Below are 12296 nucleotides of genomic sequence, written 5' to 3' on the forward strand. Positions count from 1 at the left end.
ATAAATAATCTTAACTAACCGTCCAATGAGAGATTTACGAATTATAAACTATGATGCAACTACCCACAAGATACGACTAATTAACTACTGAATGCTACGTTGATTCTATGATAAGGAATTAGGAGGGATTGATTCCACCTTAACTCAACTTAACTTACTAACGACGAATCGTCGTAATCTGAATTGAACTGCTACGCAAAACAATTGGTTCTTCCTAATCCCTAATTACACATGGCACTTCTACCAATTCGTAACTAGCATGTGAATGATTAACCCCATTCTCATGGTGAATTAATCGTTTCTAGAGTGGAATAGAAATTACGACGACTCTATGATAATCGGAATCAAGCTTTCATCAAGGCTTCTCAACCCACTCTAATGGAGGTTTAGCCAAGAATCATTCCGCAATCATTTCCATAAGAATCTATTAACTACTGAATGCTGCGTTGATTCTATGATAAGGAATTAGGGGGGATTGATTCCACCTTAACTCAACTTAACTTACTAACGACGACTTGTCGTAATCCGAATTGAACTAATACGCAGAACAATTGGTTCTTCCTAATCCCTAATTACACATGGCACTTCTACCAATTCATAACTAGCATGTGAACGATTAAACCCATTCTCATGGTGAATTAATCGTTTCTAGAGTGGAATAGAAATTACGACGACTCTACGATAATCGGAATCAAGCTTTCATCAAGGCTTCTCAACCCCCTCTAATGGAGGTTTAGCCGAGAATCATTCTGCAATCATTTCCATAAGAATCTAAACTAAACATAATATCAAGATTCTAACTTTACTAAGTTATCTAAACAATAATTGAAATCTAATTAATAATTAATAAATTATATCAACAAGAAATTAAACTAGATCTATAAATGTAATGACATAAAACGAATTGAATAATAATAAACTATTTATTTAATCTAATCAAATGAATAACAATATTTTAAAGGTTTAATCTAAAACAAGGAATGAAAATGAAACTAAACTTAATTAAAAACCATTAAAACTAGATCTAGAAGCTATTCTAATCTAACCCTAGCACCCTTACAAGGAACTAGTTTTCTAAATATCACTAGATAGCTTAAGAACTAAACTTTTCTTTGTTTTTATATGTTTCAGATCCAAAATCGTGCATGGGCTTGGAGCCATGTTTTGGGCCAGAGAATCAGGCCCAAAACCTAATTCTTTCAGTCCAAAAAGGCCTCTTCAGCTGGAGTTGGCTTTGACAAACTTTTCGTCCACTTCCACTCCTATGATTGGGTCAAGTCTTAGACCATTGGAAAGCTCTTTCCGAGCCGGTCGTTTTGACTTAAGGTAGGCCCAATTCCAAGGTATGAGTCCAAAGATATGGTCTTCAGAAGTTCTGGTGACTTTGTGCACTATTTCTGCCCGCGTGGACTTTGACTTTTCATCTTTTGACCGGGCTTTACAGAGGCTTTGTCCTCTTGAAAATTGGCCTTTAATCACAGAACTCCTTAGCAACCGACCTTTGCTCCTTTATCTCGTTAAAATGGCACATTTCTGCACATAATGGACTTTGAAGCCTAAAATGCATAAAAACACGTAATCAGTATTAACTCTTACTTATTATTCACATAATTGGTCTAAAAGTACGATTGTTAAGGGGTTAAAACTACAGTTTTGGGCTCTTATCAAACCACCCCCAAACAACATTTTGCTTGTCCTCAAGCAAATATGAGAAATTAGAATAAGTGACCAAAAATGGAGTTCTAACTAATCTCGTTTACGAAAGTACGCGATTGCATTGACCATATGCAACAAGGCCTTAAACCACTAGGAATTCCCTAGTGGACAAGTTGTAGCCCCGTGAGAGTTTTCCAGTGAAGGTACTCACAAACTTCATCTATACTACAACGACTAAGAAATAAAACTATTGTTTCCTTATTCATGCTCTAAATTAACTATACATCTCACTAGCAATGAATATAGAATAATCAAGTCGAAACCTAAGTTAATATATGCCTAATAATTGATCATCTACAAATAAACATATATACAATGAGTAATACTATGAAATGCATTAACAGGTCCGTTTCTGAAACTTAGAATAGCGTCCTTAAGTAGGTTCTCACAATAATAGCCAAGATACAACACTCTGATTTTTCCACTCAAGTTTCGCTACTCCAGTGCACAGTGGACACACTTTACCTTACAATCTCAATGACAAACAAGGAAGCCGAAGTTGATCAAACACATCTGCCACTTACTATCACACTAACATATTCCTAATTGAGCTAGAGGTCTTTATTTGGTGTTGCGGGGATTAGGAGATGGTTTCAGAAGGAAGGAAATGGATATTCAAAAGGACAAGTCTGAGATAATAGAGTCTTCATATTATGTAACTTAGAGAAAACCTTGTTATTTCCTTTTGCTTCTATACTTTGTTTCCATCCTTAGCCATATTTTTCTTTTTCTTTTCTTTGGCTTTTGACTCCCTTTTATTCTATTTTTGGAGTTTTTATTTATTTCTATTTTTCTTTTTCTTTTCCTTGGATGGAAACTTCTTTTCTTTTTCTGAAGCAACTAACTAATTTTTGTTTACACAGGTTTTTCTCTTCTTCTTTCTTTACTCATTCTATTCTCAGACTTATTCTAGATTGGGTAAGTTGAATTTTTTTTATTTTATTTTGTTTTTGTAATAGGGTAAAGGAATTGTGGTTTATGGAAGGCTAAAGAAAGGCTCAGAGGGGCAACTAGCATTTAATAATTCATAGGTTTGAATTTCTGGCTATATCGATCCAAAGAGGGCCTAAATTCTCGCTTAGGATATGGCATAGTGATCAAGCAAGTGGACGTGTGATTTCTCTATCCGGATTTTACTTCTCCGTTGTATCATTTCTCAAATGTTTCGCTTATATAAGGCTTTAGGCTATATTCTCACAGGATTTGTAGAATAAGTACTCTAGCCTAGATTTCATAAACTTACTGCTAACAATCATAGATACTCATGTAATATATTTATAGATAGATGCAAAGATTATTACCTACATATTAACCTAAGTTTCTAACAATTATTCTAATGCAACACTACATGAGACTTCTAGATTATTAAGAGCATAGAGAAAGAACAATACCGATATTCCTAAGTGTATAGCATAAACTTTTTTTTTTTTTTTTATATTTTTGAATTTTTTTTTTTTAAATTTTACTAGAAAACAAGTGCATATTATACATATCTATATCCTAACAGATGCCTTAATTACACGTGTTTCTATGCCCACCCCCAAACAAGAAATATTCTTTGTCCTCAAAGCATTTAATTAAATAGGGTAGGAAAAATACCATGGAAATGCGTAAAATTCTGGAACATCTGCAAAAATGGATGCAACTCTATAAGAGTTCCACCCATTATGGGGTTAACAGAATAAAATTGCTTGGGACATAAGCAGACACTAACTGGAATTAAAAACTAACCTTATCTCTCGCTTTTATTCTTCATCCTCCTCATCCTCTTCTTCTATAAAGAAGTGAGGTTCCTTCGCGTCCTGCCATGCCATGATAATTTGCCAGGCTTTCTGCCATTTATCATCTATTATTGCTAACCTATTAAGTGCCACTTGGTCTGACGGGGTGTAGGGTGCAACCTGATGAGGTTGTATCCTCCACCCTTGCCAAGTCATTGCACAGAAAGATCGAATAATACTATTGGTGGGTCGTGCGATTAATCGCGATCGTAATCCAATCCGTGAAACGTGTACAAAAAACAGGAAAGAAACATAGCATAATACGGGAAATTAGAACAGGCATAAGAAGGTACTTATGCCTCATGCTATGGGCTTGAGCTAAACTAAACATCAAGGTTCTGGGAAGGTCATGGCACACACGTCCCGTGGCTAAAGCAAGGAAGACGCTGCAAGTGGCATCATTCACAGAAGAAAAACGACATTCCCCTAAAATATTTAGCATGATCCAAAACATAACAGTTCCTATATTCATGGACAGGCTACCAAAGGCGACGTTATATTCCCCTTGGTCCTCAATACGAAAAATGCCTGCCCCATACGACTCATGCAAAAACTCATAAGTGTAGACATGCATATTATCTACCCAATAGCACCATGGGTCTTGTATTTCAGCGGGCATAGCAAGTCCAAGAACAAATGCTAGCAAGAACCTGGTAATTTCCATTGGTTCATCATTAATGTTGATGGAGAACCCTTGTTCTCCATCCGGTCTCTCAAAGAAAATACAATTATCATAAAAATAAGACGCAAGTGCTGGAGAATAAAGTTCATCAGGTCTTACCATAAGCGGTTCCCAGCCTACGTATGTGATCACTTCGCGAAACCAAGCACTATAAGTAGTGCTTTGGAACAAATCTTCAAAGACTGTTCGGTATTATTGTAGGAGATGTCATCTCAAAACGACCCTCTGAACAACCGCAATCGATCCGGGAACAACCCACGTAAAACTGGAAATTTATGGTCTACGGGTCGGTGGTACAAAAGCGCCAAATTTAGGCTCAAGTGCGCCTCGGTGCTTTTGGATTTACAGTGTTTTAAGCGTAAGCGCTCCTCTTTGGCGCAGGTGTGCCGATGTAAAATTTCGACAATGGCTTAGGGCACAAAAAGCCCGAGGTGCTGATTTGTGAAAATGGTGAAGAACGACGGGAAATGTGGGAGTGAAAGGTGAGAGATGGAAGTTAGGTGTAGTATGGGTTGTGAGTGTAGAATGAATGAAGTTTTTATAGGTTTTAAGTTGTTAAAATGAATCGGGAAGTTGCCAAAAAGCTTTTACGGCAATTTTCGGAAATACTAAAATTTTCAAACCCGAAACGGAAACAACTCATATTCTTGATTCTAAAACAACCCTAGTATCTTTTAGGTTGAATTTAGGATAAAACTACCTAACATATCGAGATTTCATCCTAACCAATATTTATTCATAGATATGCCCAGATCGGCAATATTCTCACCCTAACTCCGAAATAACTTCTAAAAATGAGGGTCATATAAAAATCATGCTGGAATAGATAATACCACCCCCTAAACAATTTGGGAAGGTGGGATCAAAATTAAACAACCACGCACAATGAAAATAACCGCATTATATTAAATTTTTCATTCAAAGTACATTTCACTACAAAATTCAAATTACCGAATTAAAACTTACATTAAAATAACTAACAATAATAAAACTACAAATAAAAATCATCAAGCTATACTATCCCTAAACACGTCGGTACTGGTAGCGGAGGGCACACGCTCAGGAGATGGCTCCTGAGCTCCCGATAGGCCAGCTCCATTCGTCTTTCGGCGACGACACTCGTGCCTCGATGATGTATCCTCAGAAGGAGAATCCCCGTTAGGTGGAAAGCGTGCAAGCATATCGACTCGGAACTGGCGCTGAGATTCCAGCTCAGCCCTCATCTGTTCCCACCGCTCATCCTCTCACTGGGTACGAATCTCGAAGTTATGGTGCATGGTAGCCTGTCGAGTCCGGAGGTCTTCGCAGATAGTATTGAGTGATCGCATGACACGATGAATCACAGCCATGCGTTCTGCATCTGACCAACACCTCTCCAAGGCATCAGCATCAAAACATGTCAAGTCCTCCTCATCCTCCGAGTCATTCTCATTTCCGACGTCCTCCTCATCAACTACCCTATCCTCAGGCAACCTCCAAACTTGTTGGATACACTCCTTATAAATCCGAGGATTTCGGTGTAGGGTGAGGCAAATCCTATCAGACGTCGGAGTCGCTCTCAACTTCAGCATGATCTTGGTTATCAAAATAGGGAGAGGTGCAATAGACTTCCCCACTCCCCTAATCATGTTAAGGAAAAACTCCAAGATACAGAACTCATACTTCTGCTCCTAGAGTATCCATAGAATGTGAAGGCAGTTCAGACCGATGTCGCTGACCTTCTCCTTCCCTATGACATTCCTACCAATCCACTGAGCTGCAGCCAGCTGGTTGGTTTTGAGGGATGCCTAGCGAACACAATGCGAGCTCACATTGTAGTTCCCTTTGGTAACAGTCGCGTGCATCAAAGGCTCTACCCCAAAGATATTGGGACTCCCCGAACGCAGCATCAAAATGGATTCTAGGCGAATGCCTAGAATCTCAACCAACAACCCAAAGAGCTTACTTCCTTCCTCTTCTTTGCCACCATAACAAAAATTCTATTCCCCTCCAACTCCCTCGTGTTGTAAAACCGTCGGACTAACTCTTCGTGGTAAAAGGCGTCGGTCGAGTACCACAAGCTACTCTAATCTCTACCAACCATTTCGTCACCGTAAAACGGCGCAAAGTGGTCGCCAGTAAATGCTTGCTCTGGCAAAATCCGGCGTTGTTGAGCCATTGGAAGTTTTGATAAGGTTAGGGGGTTTGAATAAGGTAGGGGGAAGCAATGAGGGACAACCTCACTAAAAAAACGATGGTGGTGGTGGTGTGGTGGCGCGGCAGCTCCAAGATTTGGATTTTTTAGTGGTTTTTGGTTTTGTAAATTGATGGAGGTGGTGGTGGGACGGTTTTGAGAAGATTTGGAGTGGGTTTAAATGTTTGGCGTGGGTGTAGGTAGTTTTCTTTGTAATTTTAATTTTTGGTTTAGGGTTTGAAGCTTGTTTGCTTGTTAATGGCGGCGGTGAAGATGAAAACTCACGACTGTTGGTGGAAACATAGGGCGGCAGTGCGCTTGCGGGTCTTGAAGTTGGGCCCCAAGCCCAATTCGAATTTTTCGAATTTTTGTCGATTTTTAGCGCGACTTCAAACTAACATTGCCGCTTCGTTATCGGTCCGACTTTTGCGAATGAGATATGGAAATGATCAGGAGAGAATTTCCAATCCAATGATCTATAAAACACTCTATTCCGACAGTGGATGACATATAAGATAGTGGAAAATGCCTCGAAGTACGTGCATGACGTAAGTTATGCGAACGAATGAACTATAAATTCATAGATTATGTCAACCCGAATCGGAATACAATTAAACGGCCTAAGCAACTCTAATGGGACATAAAACATTCTAGGACGGAAACACGAACACCCCACCCCCAAACAAATTTTTTACAACAGAGTTTAGAAAAAAAAAATTTTTTTTTTAAAAAGTGGGTCTTTTAAAGTCAGATTCCCGAGACTTCCTAGATTACTATGTTTATTATTTAATATATATATATATATATATATATATATATATATAAATAATATACATATATATATATATATATATATTTTATAAATACGGATTAATATATAGAAAAACAATAAGCAATAAGGACATAATTCACCCCATAGAGAAACATGACTCAAAACCGAAAAACATGCATGAGTTTAAAACGTGAATTATGTTAAACATGGACTTAGGATCCGTACTTACAGCCACACACTCCATAGGGAGGGCCCGTTACCTTAATGGTGCACTCACCAATATCTGGAAATGAAAGGGAATGCACCAAACACAAAAATTGAGTCGTTTATAGTCAGATACTCGAGACTTTATCTAAATATATGTATGAACATGCAGTTTATCATATATCAACAACCGAAATAGTTGTGGATCATTCCATAAATAAATATCACAAAAAACATACCCAAACACAATCAAGCACCAAGATTTCCTATGACGCAACCTAGTGAAATGAAAGCGAAGTCGGATAAACCTATAACGTAACCTAGCATGCACCTTCTTTTTCATCTTTGAACGAGTGGGTGTCCTAGTGAATAAGTGTGGAAAAGTGAATGGTTGTTGAAGATATGGTGGATATGGATAAGTTGTAGAAGGAAAGCATGGAAAAAATGAGGATATGGGTTTAGCACAAAACTCATTCATGGTGTAAGTAGGGACTGTCTCAATTCTGAAAATGAAGGTGTCAAATGGTTTGTCCTTCTGAAGTATTTGTTTGCTAGGAGGATTTAAAAAATTATGAAGCACAGGAGAAACAAAAGGATCGAGTGCAAACTCGAGATTCCTTTGAAAGGGTGGAAGGAGGGGAGTCGAGGCGGATGTTGTGCAAAGTAGTTCTTGATAGGGTGACTCATCACCTGCTCTAAGAAACTCATCGAATTCCGCATCTAGCTTGGTCATATCCACCTTACTATGGTATTCCTCTATATCTTTGAGAAAGTCATCTATCTCGTCCTCATCTATAATATGTGTATCGACTAGTGTAGGGATGAAAACGTTGGAGTCTGAACCTTCAAAGGAAAGAAATTTGGGCATTTGATTATCAGGGAAGGTGTTGTTGAAATAATCTTGAGCGAAGCTCTCGATCATGCTAACCTCTCCATCCATAGACGAATCGGGTAACTATGTCTTTGGTTTAAACACATTTACTTCAACAGAAAGATGACCAAAAGACATAGAGATCGAACCATCGCGGCAATTTATGAGCGTATTGGCGGTTGCCAGGAAAGGACGCCCTAAGATGATCGGGACAAAGTCGTTAGCGACTTTTGTATCGAGGATGACGAAATCAGCCAGATAGTAGAAATCCTGAACCTTTACCAGGACGGTTTCAACCACACCCTTAGGATACTTAATAAACCGATCAGCTAATTGCAACTTTATTTTAGTGGGTTGCATCTCCTCTAGACCTATTTGTCTATACAAATAAAACGGGAGTAAGTTAACACTAGCCCCCAGGTCTAATAACGCTGGTCGTCAGATATAGAATCTCCTAAGGTGCATTATACAGTAGGACGACCAGGGTCCTTGTACTTAACAATTCCGTTATGTTCAGATAGAGTTGGGAATTATTCTGTTAAAAAGGCGTCTTTTGGTATATTGGTATTACGCCTAGTAGTACACAACTCCTTAAGAAACTTAGCATGGTGTGGTAGCTTTTTAATAGCTTCGAGGAAGGGAAGGTTTATAGTTAGATTCTTGAAAACGTCCCTAATCTCGTCATAATTTGTATCCCTAGTTAACATGGCTAATTTTTGTGGAAACGGTGGTTTCTCTCTATATTTAGCATATGTATCACCTGGATGTTTAACCTTGGCTTTCTGTTTCTTAGGTTGTGTTGTAACTGGTACCTCTACAGTGGTAGGCTCTTTAGTTTCTATTTCGGTATCTAGTAAAGTAGCATGTGTAGGGGCAACTGATGGGGTAACTATAGGCATAGTTACTTTGTTATCAACCACTCTGCCAGAACGGAGAGTGGTGATGGCATTTAGCTCACCTACGTTTTCATTTTCATTATTAGTATTACCGGTTACCTCAAAGGCCGTGTTTGTTGTTTTAGGATTAGGTATCGCGTGACCTGGAAACACACCTTTGGGTTGGGCTTTATCTTGGGCAAACAGTTGGTTTAAATTAGTAACGGATTGTAGAAACTGTTGGTTAGATTGAGCCATGGTTTGGAAGAGTTGTTGGCTCACCTGTATGAAGGTGTCAAGACGATCCGGTTGGGTGTGTGTAGTGGTCACGGGTGGTGTGACTAGAACTATCTCGCGTTGATTATTTATAGGCGGATTGTGATAGTTATTATTTACCGGAACGATACCTCTATTAGCATTATAATTATTATAACTACCTTGACCTTGTACTTGACCTTGTCGAGGTTGCGCTTGGTTGTTATAATTATTATAATTACCCTAACCCAGTCCTTGTCGTGGTGGAGCTTGGTTATAACTGTGCGTTGGCCTAACATATTGATTATTATACCCTGGAGGTGTGACTTTTTGGATATTTCTCCAACTGAAGTTGGGATTTTGTCTCCAAGGAGCGTTAGGTTCACTATTAATGGAACAAGCATGTTCATAGGCTATAGGACAGTGATAGTCGGGATGCTCAGGACTCCAACAGAAACTACATGGATTGGAATTTACATTCATGACAGGGATAGGCTTGTGTTGTACAGAAATGGCCTCTACCTTTTTAGTGAGTGATTCGATTAGAGTTTTAAGCTCGGGATCGTGTTTTATCTCAAACATACCGGCGGCCTTAACTGTATTAGAAGAACTAGCGGAGCGGTGGATATCGTCACTACCCCCCTAGTTGTTATTTCACTTAGTTTGATCCTCTAAAAATTTATAAGCCTCTGATGCTCCTTTACTTAGGAAACTACCCCCATTCATTATGTCAAGGACTTCTTTATGGTGGTGTAGAAGTCCTTTGAAAAAGGCACGAACTAACGTGTCTTTCGCTAGGTTATGATGTGGACACTCTATAACGAGATCGGTGAAACGATTCCAAGCCTCTGAAAATTATTCATGAGGATTTTGTCGAAAGAAATGAATCTTGGAAAGCATCTCATCCGTCTTTAGGGGTGGGTAAAAATGTTCCATAAACAGCTAAACAAGTTTAGCCCACGAGTCCACGTAATTAGGGCTTTGGGCGCTTAACCAAGACGCCTTTATCGGCTAAAGTGAAGGGAAATACCCTGAGTTTCATTTGTTCAGCACTCACCGTAGGATGGTGGAATGTTGTAAGAACTTGTTCAATCCTACACATGTGTTGATAAGGTTTTTCATGGTCTAAATCATGGAAAACGGGTAACAAATTAAAAATATTTTGGGGGATTCAGAAATCCCCCACTGGGTCTGCAAGAACGATGCAAGATTTGGGGCTATCGCTCAAGGCTTTATAAAAGTCCGAGAGAGGAGTCTCTCCTTCATCGGGCATTGCGTCAGGTAGAATATGTGGAATAGTAGCTAGAGGTGCAATGAGTGGTATACTAGATAGGCGTGCTTGTTGACGTTGCCGTGTAATTACGTTAGGTGTTTTTGTTCGACCAGACCTTAATCTCATACAAGGTTAAGACCAAACTTAACTAAACACGACAACCTCCAAACAATCCTGATATTCTAGTATAAACCTCTAACAGAAGATGCGAGGTGTGGAAGAAAGGAATACCTGATTGCATCCTTACTTCGCTTATGAATAGCGTCTTGCTTACGCGTGTTCAGTGTATATAACAAGTTAGAACACTGAAAAACTTGAAAAATCGAAGTTCGAAACAAACCTGTGGAAATCCGGCAAAAATCAGCTGAGGGCACAGGTGCGCTCACTTTGGGCGCAGGTGCACTCAGTGTAAACTTCGAATTACAGTGTTTTGAGCGCGGGTCGCGCTCTGTTTCGGCGCGGGTCGCGCTCAACTTCCAGTAACTTTAGCGCAGGTCGCGCTCCTTTGGGGGGCAGGTGCGCTCCGTGCAATTTTTGCGAGGAAGTTTAATGCTGAAAAAGACAACCACAGTTAGAATCGAACCAGGGTGGGTGGGTGAAATGGGACTTTAAGAAGAGTACTTATACTACGAAAACAATGCGAAAGTGAAACTAAGATGGCAGCGGCGCCATTTGATAAACGTAAAAATGCTAGTTTTACCTACGAAATGAACGATAAAACTCAAAACGTTAGTAAAACTAAACGAGATTACGTGACTAGTTTATCAAAGATTGTTCTACTCTCTATCTATTGAACAGATATAGTGGAGTAGGAAGTTCGTTCCACTCCTAGTTCTTTCACATAGTAATGTTCTCTAAGTATAAATAATCTTAACTAACCGTCCAATGAGAGATTTACGAATTATAAACTACGATGCAACTACCCACAAGATACGACTAATTAACTACTGAATGCTGCGTTGATTCTATGATAAGGAATTAGGGGGGATTGATTCCACCTTAACTCAACTTAACTTACTAACGGCGAATCGTTGTAATCCGAATTGAACTGCTACGCAGAACAATTGGTTCTTCCTAATCCCTAATTACACATGGCACTTCTACCAATTCGTAACTAGTATGTGAACGATTAACCCCATTCTCATGGTGAATTAATTGTTTCTAGAGTAGAATAGAAATTACGACGACTCTACGATAATCGGAATCCAGCTTTCATCAAGGCTTCTCAACCCCTTCTAATGGACGTTTAGCCGAGAATCATTCCGCAATCATTTCCATAAGAATCTATTAACTACTGAATGCTGCGTTGATTCTATGATAAGGAATTAAGGGGGATTGATTCCACCTTAACTCAACTTAACTTACTAACGACGAATCGTCGTAATCCGAATTGAACTGCTACGCAGAACAATTGGTTCTTCTTAATCCCTAATTACACATGGAACTTCTACCAATTCATAACTAGCATGTGAACGATTAAACCCATTCTCATGGTGAATTAATCGTTTCTAGAGTGGAATAGAAATTATGACGACTCTACAATAATTGGAATCAAGCTTTCATCAAGACTTCTCAACCCCCTCTAATGGAGGTTTAGCCGAGAATCATTCCGCAATCATTTCCATAAGAATCTAAACTAAACATAATATCAAGATTCTAACTTTACTAAGTTATCTAAATAATAATTGAAATCT

The sequence above is a fragment of the Coptis chinensis genome, chromosome 1, assembly GCF_015680905.1.
Source record: "Coptis chinensis isolate HL-2020 chromosome 1, ASM1568090v1, whole genome shotgun sequence".
In the NCBI taxonomy this organism is placed as follows: Eukaryota; Viridiplantae; Streptophyta; class Magnoliopsida; order Ranunculales; family Ranunculaceae; genus Coptis; species Coptis chinensis.